The following is an 11,067-nucleotide window of genomic DNA, read 5'->3' as shown; positions in this document are numbered from 1 at the left end:
AAAGTTCTAAAGTTTTTCTTTGCAAAATTTTTTTTATATTAATAATATTTTTATAATATTTTATAACAGTTATTTAACAAAGTAAAGTATTTTACTGTGTTGTCTTTTTTTGTTTAATAAAAAAACTTGATAAACCCAGTCATGAGTCCTGAATGTTTTTGACAAACACAAAATGTCCAAATTCTTGGAACATAGCAACCCAGAAGAATTGAGCATGGGTTGTAACTATGCGGTAACTATGCAGTGACTTCCTTTTTTTTTGGCAGGGGGTGTATGTTTTTTGCAGATCCGCAAAAAAAACGGATGCACACTTTGCGGTTGAGCTTGGTCGTCTGCGGAATGAGTTTTTTGTGTGTTTTTTTTAAAGTGAATTTTGTGCTGCGGATCCGTAAATTGCGGACCATAAAAACCACTACGGTCGCGTAAGATCAGCCTTAGGGGGATTTCACACGGAGGAAAGTGGAGCGCAATCTGGCACGTATACACGTACCGGAAGATGACGTGCTCAAAATGCTCCCATTCATTTCAATGGGAGTTAGAAGCGTATATGCTGCGTTATTGATGCAAAATCACGGCTGCAAAATAACGCGGCATGTACACTCCTAACTCCCATTGAAATGAATGGGAGCATTTTAAGCGCGTCATCTGCCGACACGTGTATACGTGCCAGATTGCGCTCCACTTTCCTCCGTGTGAACTCCCCCCTTACATGTGCAGCTCTTCTCTTTTAACTTTCAGGAAAAGGCTGGATCCCATTCTCAAGATATAGGTACCAGAGGTGGATATAACCATAAATTCTGAATTCCAAAATGCTACCAAACCATAAATAGTTCCATGTAGGGGTCTTTTGTAGAAGCAGAAAGATACTATTTTGGCCACAAACAAATGAAGTAATCCATAATTAATCTTTTAAGCATATGCAACACAGCCTACAGACGTTTGCAAGTCTGCAAGTTTTCCATAAAGATTGACCATTGGCAATGTGATGCGACCAGAGAAAACGGAGGTAGCAATATTGCTCTTTGACACAAATAAGGTATGTTCACTATACCAGTAACCTTGCCTACAGCATGTAAGTGGTTTAGACATTTCACTCTTGTTATGCTCCAGCATCTAAAATTCACATTCCCGAATTGTTTTCATGGTTTCTCTGTTTCTGTTACAGCTAGATCCACAAACAACACCCAAAGCACTTTCCTGGGTGGGATAATACTTGAGATGCAGCGTTTTGACGTGACACCCCCTTTGCCATTTCCTATATCTGTAAATATATATATAGAGAGAGAGAGAGAAAAAATGAAAGAATACAGGTTGAATGTGGAACAGACCTTCCTAGCAAAGCTTACTTATTTTAATGATAGGGAGAACTTTGGAACTTGTTTTCTGCTAAAAGTAAGTACAATAAGTAAGTAAGTACCCCTCCCTCCTCAGTAACAAAAAAGTGAAACGATATCTACCGAACGGCGGTGCGTAAAAGACTTCCAAAGGTAGGAGAAGAATAGCCTTTCTTAACCCTTTTCTTGCCAAGCACGTAGTTATACGTGCTCCCAAGGTGGCACTTCAGTAGCCGAGGACGTAGCTACTACGTCCTTGCTACTGAAGCCCATAACTCTGTCAAAAATTGGGTTATCTCGAAGTTTTGGTGTCATTTTAAAGCCAAGGATCTTGACTTTAAAATGGCAAAGCGATCTGATGACCTAGAGGTCACCGATCGCTCCCAAAACTTTTAATACATGTAGATTCTGCTCCCTGTTTTTTTCTATAGAAATGTAGGGGGACGCGCTATAAAAAGTAGTATAGTGAGCTGCCATTTTCAGGTTATATGAAAGCCAAGAGTCTGCCCTTTAAAATAAGCTAGCGATCAGCTGACCAGGGGGTCGCTGATCGCAGCTGTCAACTAAAAAAGTCGGTGGTACCGCTCCGCGACAGTAGAAGGGGAGGGGGGGAGCGCTCACATAAAGCTTTACAGTGAGATGAAAATTGCAAGCAGCATCGCAATTTTCATCTAATTGAAAAGCTAGGAACATGGGCTATAAAATAAGCCAGCGATCAGATGACCAAAAGGCCGCTGATCGCAGCTATCACATAAAGACTGCAGTACTGCTCCGTCTGTCCCTCTCTTATCTGTGGTGTGAAAGAATCGGCAGCGATCATATAAAGTGCTACTGTGAGATGAAAATTGTGACACTATTCACAATTTTCATCTCACAGTAGCACTTTATACGATCGCTGCACGATCTTCAGCACCATAGATAAGAGGGACAGAGGGAGCGTACTGCTGTCTTTTTTATGTGATAGCTGTGATCAGTAACCTTTTGGTCAGCTTATCACTGGCTTATTTTATAGCCCAGGGGTAGGGCACATACGGCTCTCCAGCTGTTGCAAAACTGCAACTCCCAGCATGCTTACTGGCTCTGCTGTTCTGGGAACTCCCATGGAAGTGAATGGAGCATGCTGGGAGTTGTAGTTTCACAGCAGCTGGAGAGCCAAAGGTTCCCTATCCCTGTTACAGCCCATGTTCCTAGCTTTCAGATAAGCCAGTGATAAGCTGACCAAAAGGTCACTGATCACAGCTATCACATAAAAAAGACTGCGGTACTGCTATCTCTGTCCCTCTCTTATCTGTGGTGCTGAATGGGCAGCGATCGTATAAAGTGCTACTGTGAGATGAAAATTGTGACACAATTTCATCTCATTTGGAAGCTAAACATCTGAGCTTCAGTGTAAGGTAACATCTGGTGACCAATAGGTCACCAGATCGTTCCTATCTGCATAGAAACTGTCCTTTCCTGTCTAAAGTGAGGAGCCCAGGAAGCAGTGGCACTAAGCACTTCCACCACATTCACTTACACTAACAGAATAACATTTATACATGTACATACCCCTTTTTAAAATTCTTAGCACCTTACCACTGTCCCTGATGTACCGACCCCACTCCCCTTCTATTATCCACACCCCCATATTTCCTATAACTTCTTTAAGTTAAGGGATTCTTCTTTAAATTTAAGAAATTATATACTGTTAAAAGTTAGTATTGCTTAGTGCACAAAGAACTCAGCTTTGACAGTTTTCTGTATATATATAGTTCAAACTGTCTCAGAGATTTAGTCTCAAACCTAAACTTTTGTGTAATTTTTGCAAAAAAATCAATGTTTGATAAAAAGTTGCATGAAGGTGGCTGGTATTTTTATGATCGCCAGGGTGTCTGCTGTTTGGAAATACCGTATATACTCGAGTATAAGTTGACCCGAATATAAGCCGACACCCCTAATTTTACCACAAAAAAACGGGGAAAACTTATTGACTCGAGTATAAGCCGAGGGGGAAAAATGCATGACATTCTGTTTATGCTCATGTTAATCCTAGCCGGCTTCAGGCCTATATGGTAATATCCCAGATGTCACGTGGTCTGGGATATTACCATATAGGCCCAAAGCCTGTGGTAGTAGTAATAGCCTGTTACTGCTAGCACAGGCTTTGGGCCTGTATGACAACAGGCTGCTACTGCTACCATAAGGCTTTGGGCCTGTATGATAATGCCCCAGAGCCTTATGGTAGCAGTAGCAGCCTGTTGCCATACAGGCTCAAAGCCATATGCTTTGACAAAGAGATGTTTTATCTCGAAACGTGTCAGAAGCGTTTTTTATGGGGTTTTTTTTCCCTTATTTTTCTTGTCATTTTTGTACCATGATATATTTTTATAATTTGAAGTAAAAGTTATATTTTATTCACTTTTGGAGAGTTGCTGGTATTTTTCCGTTTTTCTATTCTTAAGATGTTTCCAAGGCAGAGAAGATGCTCTGGAAATATCTTGGGGCGGTCCTGGAGGCAGCGCCCTCCCACAGATGTCTGTCACTGCGGACCAGTCATGTGACATTTTCAATTACCGTATTGACGCGAGTATAAGCCGAGGTGCACTTTTTCAGCACAAAAACTGTGCTGAAAAACTCGGCTTACACTCGAGTATATACAGTATATAGTTTTTGGCAGTGTAGTCATTGTTTCTGGTGTGTGTGGCATGTTTTGTCCATGTCACTACTACTTTCAAATTTGAAGCAGATTTTGGGTGTTTGTGATTTTTGCAGCTTTGAGAACATAAATAGTGTCCGGGTGTATACACATGTGGTATGTATAAACTCCTCACACACTGGCCTTTTAATATTAGGAAGTATTAGATGAATATAGTTCAAACTGTCTCAGAGATTTAGTATCAAAGCTGAACTTCTGTGTAATTTTTGCAAAAAATCAATGTTTGATAAAAAGTTGTATGAAGGTGGCTGTGAGTATAATAAACTAGATGGTATTTTTATGATCGTCAGGGTGTCTGCAGTTTGGAAATATATAGGTTCATGGGGTTTAGTCATTGATTCTAATGTATATGGCATGTATTATTCATGCTACTATTTTTTTCGCATTTAACCTTTTCGCTGCCAAGGGTCTCTGGAAATTTTGCACCTCCAGTAGCCAGAGCAATTTTCACAGTTTTGACATGTCTGAATAAATCCCATATTTCTAAATTATATGTTTGTCAAAGACCCCCATACCAATATATTTTCTGAAAGCAGGGAGCCAGGGGAATATAGCTTGAACAGTTCTATCTTGGAATGCTACATTATACTTGTATACATTTGAGTTAAAGTTTGGTTTTTTTTTAAATCCAAAATTCCAAATTTCTGACCTAAACTCTACCACATGCAGAGATATACTAACATAATTTCTTTAGTATACTAAAGTCTAAGGTGCCTTTAATCAATACTACATATATGTGACTAAACTCCCTTTAAGACTCTAAAAAAGTGCACCTCAAAATCTTGATTTTGGCCTTAAATGTGAAAAAAATAGTAGCATGACTGTCTGACTAGCGACTGTCTTTCCTCTTCCCTCTTTTAGTACAAACTCTACAACATTTCTGTGCATTGAGTTTACCAAGAGTAGGCAGTATTTTGCTTGCAAAGTGCCTACCAGTAAGCCTGTGCGTAATGTCATTTGAAGTGGCTAGCTCTACTTCCTGCTCTGTAGTCACCAGAGCTGTAATAGGTTCGGTTTGATATTATAAAAATGACATTTTGTTTTCTATGTCTGAAGATCTGTATACCACATGGGAATTCAAAACCGCAACTTGGATCAGGTGGATAGCAACTTTCTTATACCAGGCTAAATTTTTGCGGGAGGCATCATAGTAATGTAAAATTTGGTCTGATTTGTCTACGCCACCCATATATTTACTATAGTCTTGGATGCATACAGGCTTGACAATGGGTTCCCCATGGCCAGCTTTCTGCACCGAAATGGTGGACTCATCGTGTATTGTGGACAACATTAAGACATTTCTTTGTCAAAATATGTAAGGGCCAAGAGTTCTCCACTTCTTAGGGCAGATGATTCTCCACGATTAAGTTTTTTGGAAAGTAGCTCGTGTGGCAGACCTTTTCTTTTACGATTTATGGTGCCACATGCTACTGTGTCACAGCATCTAATGTGATTGAAAAGTGGGATGGAGGAGTAAAAATTGTCCACATATAAGTGGTACCCTTCATAAAGAAGAGGTCTAATTAAAACCCACACAATTTTTCCAGTTGTTGTTAGGTCAGGAGGACAGTCTTGGGGGTTGATACATTTGTCCTTCCCTTCATAAATTGTGAAAGCCTTGGTGTACCCTGAAGCACTTTCACACAATTTATAGAATTGTATGCCATAGCGAGAGCGCTTGCTAGGGATATACTGGCGAAATATAATCCGCCTTTTGAAAAGTAGAAGGGACTCGTCAATTGAGATATTTTGTGTAGGAGTATACACTTCTGCAAATTGAGCATTCAGACTATTGATGAGTGGTCTTAGTTTATGCAGCCTATCATACTCATGATGGTCATGGGGCAGGGCTGTCTGGTTATTATTAAAATGAAGAAACCGATGCAGTAGCTCGTACCGGTTTCTGGCCATAACAGCAGAAAACAATGGAAGAGATAATACAGAGTGCAAATCCCAGTATGACTGGATAGAGGGTTTCTTCACAATGCCCATAGCTAAAGTTAAGCCCCAAAATTTTTTGAGCTCTACTAAATTTGTGGGATACCATTGTTGAGCTCTAGATTGTGGGGCAAGAGTGCCTGCAGCAATAAACTGCTCAGCATATAGATTAGTTTGTTCAACCATATTCTGCAAAATGTCCTGTGTTACAAATAAATGAAAAAAATCAATAACCTGGAAATTCTGAGTATTAATATTAACACCGGGAGTTGCAGTGAATGTTGGAACATTGGGAGCATAAAAATTAGGAGCTGTCCAACTTAATTCTTCACTGCAGACTGAAGGATCAGTATCACTCTCTGGCACCATTACTTCTGTCTCTTGCTCTGCTATAGCTGAAGATGTAACAACATGAAGACGTGCCCCAATGCGACGTCTCCTAACTGGTGGCTCATCGTTAGATAGTTCACTTTCTGAATCTGAGGGCAAATACTCAGAATCAGACCCATCACTAAGTTCACTGCTTGATTCGGCCATAAATTCATAGGCCTCATTGACTGAAAACCACTTAGTCATTTCTGTAAAATGTGAGTGGTAATATTGATAAATTTACCAATAAGTCAATACCAATATAAAGAAAACTGTCAAAGCTGAGTTCTTTGCGCACTAAGCAATATTAACTTTTAACAGTATATAATTGCTTAAATTTAAAGAAGAATCCCTTAACTTAAAGAAGTTATAGGAAATAGGGGGTTTAGATAATACAAGGGGAGTGGGGTCGGTATATCAGGGACAGGGGTAAGGTGCTAAGAATTTTTAAAAAAGGGTATGTACATGTATAAATTTTATTCTGTTAGTGTATGTAAATGGATATGTATGTGTATAAATGTTATTCTGTTAGTGTAAGTGAATGTGGTGGAAGTGCTTTGTGATACTCAGGTCTGCAATCCTCAGAAATGGTCCACAGTCCTGAAGCATCCAACAAGTCGACTGCTGCTAATGCTGCTGCTTGAGGTGGTATGCTTCAGGATTGGGAAAAGAGGATTTTCAACTTCTTGGGAGGGGGCTGTAAGACATGCTGATCTCTGATAGGTTAATGCAAATTTGGGGTGGACCACTCTCCACCTCAAATGCATCTAAGCAGCATGTTCTGTCCCTTACCATACAATAAAGGATGGCGATTGGATTAACAAAAGTTCATCCTTTCACCACGCCCTATAGTAAATAAAAGATGCCAGAATAGTCCTGATTGGGCTATTTCAATATGCAAAAAAAAAAAAAAAAGCTCCAGGCAAACTACAAAGAAGTGTGCTATATATAGAACAAAAGAAAAAGAAAAAAAGAACACACCTCCTGAGGTCATGGAAAGGGTATGCAGGGACATGACTTTGTCTCTGCAAATGCTGCTCAATACTATAATGCAGGGAGCTCCCAATACACTGGGTGCCCCCTGCACTTGTTACCCCTACATGTTATTCCTACATGTTAGGGTGAAAAAATGGTATTCTAATGATAGAATGCCTTTAATAAGTGGTGAAGGAAACAAATATCACTAATATATATTACATAACTTTCTTATACTGTATTTAACCCCCTTCTTATTTTGTGTGGTACTCTTAGGTCGTACTAAGCACATAGTTAAAAGTTTTAAACTTAAAAAAATATATATTGTAGTGCTATTAATGGGTTAATAATTGCAACAAATTACGTTTAGCAGTGTTTTGAGTGATTTTTGGCTTTCTCTTGGAGCTCCTGGCATCCTCTGCATTTGTTTACTTACTTCAGTAGCCTACAACTCCCATGATTCACCTCTTACTCCTTCTCTCACACCCTCTCCCTGTTTCCCTAGCTAGTTCGCAGACTACTAGCCCTGTCTATCTACCTATCTAAATCAGCCACAATCCCCCTAATCATACTTACCTGTTTTCTGTGTCCTGGAGATCAGCTTCTTCAGTCTGCTGGAGGGTGCACAATAAAGCTCTATTGCGCAGGCGCCGGCAGAAGCAGAGGAAGTGACGCTTCGTGTCAGAAGACTGAAGATCCACAGGGAGATCGCAGGGACTCAGGGGCTGCCATGAGGCTGAACAACATAACATAATAAAACAAATGTAAATATGCTATCACCATAATCATAATGACCCGCTGGACAAAGTTGCCATGCAAAAAATTATAGAATTTAAGAGAGGGCTATTAATTAATAAGGGGGAACTATTTATAAGGGAGCACTATACTTTTTACAGGGTGACTATTACTGAAAGGGAGAACTATTACAGTTCACCCTTTCCCGACATCCTCCATAATAGTACGGCGCATCCCGGGTGTGTAACTATGGCGGCCGCCCAGGAGCCGGGCAGCCGCCATAGCCGCCGGGTGTCTACTGCTTTACACAGTAGACAACCGGCGCTAATGTCTCCAATCAGTCCCCGGACTGATCGGAGGCATTAACTCCTCCGGCACCTCGGTCAAAGCTGACCAAGGCGCCATTTTCTTGGTGATCGCCGACACCCGGAGGAAGCTCTGACGCCAACATTACGTTACTATGACAGCCGGGAACTGTGAAGGTTCCACGGCTTGTCATTACATTGTTTCTATTGCAGGCTATGCTACATAGCCTGCAATAGAAGTGCCGATATTTTGCAATGCAATGCAATAAAAAAAAAAGTAAAAAAAAAAAAAATATATAAATTTTTTTAAAAAGTATTAAAAATTCAAATCACTCTCCTTTCCCTAGAAAACATATAAAAGTAGTTAAATACTGTGAAATACATGTTAGGTATCCCCGTGTCCAAAATCACCCATTCTACAAATCTATAAAAATATTTTTCCTGTACGGTAAACGCCGTAGCGGGAAAAATAGTCAAAAGTGCCAAACCAGTGCCAGTTTTTTCACTGTTTTGATTCTGATAAAAATTTGAATAAAAAGTGATCAAAGCAATAGCATTTCCCGAAAATGGTAGAACTAAAAAGTACACCTGGCCCCGCAAAAAAATACGCCCTATGCATCTCCGTACACGGACGTATAAAAAAGTTATGGCTGTCAGAATATGGCTTTTAGAAAAAAAATTTTTTAACACAGTTATCGATTTTTTTTAAGGGGTTAAAATGTAAATAAAACCATATAAATTTGGTATCCCTGGAATCGTACTGAAACACAGAATACAGGGGACATGTCATTTTGGCTGCACAGTGAACGCCGTAAAACCGAAGCCCATAAGAAAGCCGCAGAAATGCATTTTTTCTTCAAATCCACCCCATTCTGAATTTTTTTCTGGCTTCCCAGTACATTATACAGAATAATTAATGGTGGCATCATGAAGAAAAATTTGTTCTGCAAAGATTAAGACCTCATATGGCTCTGGGAGCATAGAAATAAAAAAGTTAAGGGGTTTAAAAGGAGGGGAGTCAAAAACGAAAATCAAAAAATGTCATCGGCGGGAAGGGGTTGTCCCATCTCAAGGATCCTATCTATACTGCTAGTTTATGTGGATTTGAGACTTTTCCTAAATACATTGCTTCAGCAAAACTGCTTTGTTTGGCCGCTATCTGAGATTATTCACTTCATTGTTTACACTGCGTCTCCATAACCACAGACCTGGGGATGATCTTATCTTTCCGCTCAGGACAAGTGACGTAGCTCCCTGCTCTCAGGAGGGAGGGGGAGCTGAGTGCTCGGAGTGAGCTTGTACTTCTGAGCTGTTATCTCTGGCTCTTCTAGTATCAGTCTGCTAATAGAATTTTGCTGATAAGGGCTGAGACAGGGAGTCTGTTACCTCTGTATGTAAACACAGACCTAAAATGGAGTTTATTGCAAGCTGACTCTTGGTCCTGCAGCATGTAAATTTGGGATTCTCATCACCTATCAAATCCATCTCTGTTACATCAGCTTCATATTGTGCATCTTGTAGTGATACCGTGCTAAGTTATTTACAACCATCCCTCATTACTGACTGCAAATATGTACTGCTATGAAGAGAGCTAAGCAGAGCTGGCTTTGTCTGTGAGCTAGCAAGTGAAACCTCACCCACCAATTCACCGAGAAAACCAAGAAGTGAACAGAGCAGACAGCCTGCAAGTTGGTGAACAGGCGAGGTGGGAATACCCCTTTACGGAGCAACATTACTGATACAGGGCATTAGGTATCAGTTATAAGGGAACTATTCCTGATAAGGGTATAATATTATTTATAAGCAGGGACTATTATTCATTATGAGGCGCTATAACAACTGTTGACTGGGTGCAAAAATCTATCACAAATTTGCTTATTTGAATCTTGTGTGGGAAAATGGGTGTTGTTATTAGTGTTTTGGGGGCAGAAAAGAGGAAATATACGAAAGTCGCCTAAAGGGTTATTATCTCAGTAAATGACTGCTGAGATGGAACAGTCTGCTTGCTGTCCCAACCCTTTCATGCAAGAGCAGATGAGCAGGGCTACACTGTTCCCATAACTCCCGCACAGGAAAATGGATACTATGGAAACTACAGCTGAGCTACACTATGTTTGTAGTGTCACAGTTACAGAAACAGGGTAGCTTATTGTGCTATGCTGTTTCCTCAGCTTCCATTCGCCTCTATGTGAGTTACAGGAGCAGTGGAGAGCACAGTTGCTTGACTGTTCTTGTAAGTCACACCCTAAGGCTAGGGACTTGGGAGCAGTTATTCCCATCTTGGGAAAAGGAATAACCTTTGAGCTTTACACACTATTGTTGTGTATTTCTCGTGTGCTTTATGATTATTCCATATAAATGTTTAGTCTACTGATAATTGGAAATTTACTTTTGATGGTAGTCATTCTGTTACTGTACCCAGGGCTTCGGAAAGACCACTGATCCACTCATACAAGGATATAGTGTTTTAGAGTATTCTAGACATGTAAAATTGATCACTTTTGAAGGATAGAACCACTTCACTAAAATATTGGTCTCATGTCTCTGAAACAGAATTGGTTTGACCTATTTTTATTGGCTACCTGGCTTTGTTTCATAACATATTCTGTGTGTTCTGGTAGTAATTATTATTTTCTGGATTATAATACATCTGTTACCTCTTATCCCATGTAGCGAGGCTATTACACTTTTCAAGGTACAGAATTGAGATGTTATA

This window comes from Leptodactylus fuscus, chromosome 3 (assembly GCF_031893055.1).
Source record: "Leptodactylus fuscus isolate aLepFus1 chromosome 3, aLepFus1.hap2, whole genome shotgun sequence".
In the NCBI taxonomy this organism is placed as follows: Eukaryota; Metazoa; Chordata; class Amphibia; order Anura; family Leptodactylidae; genus Leptodactylus; species Leptodactylus fuscus.
Note: the sequence above shows the minus strand (reverse complement) of the source record.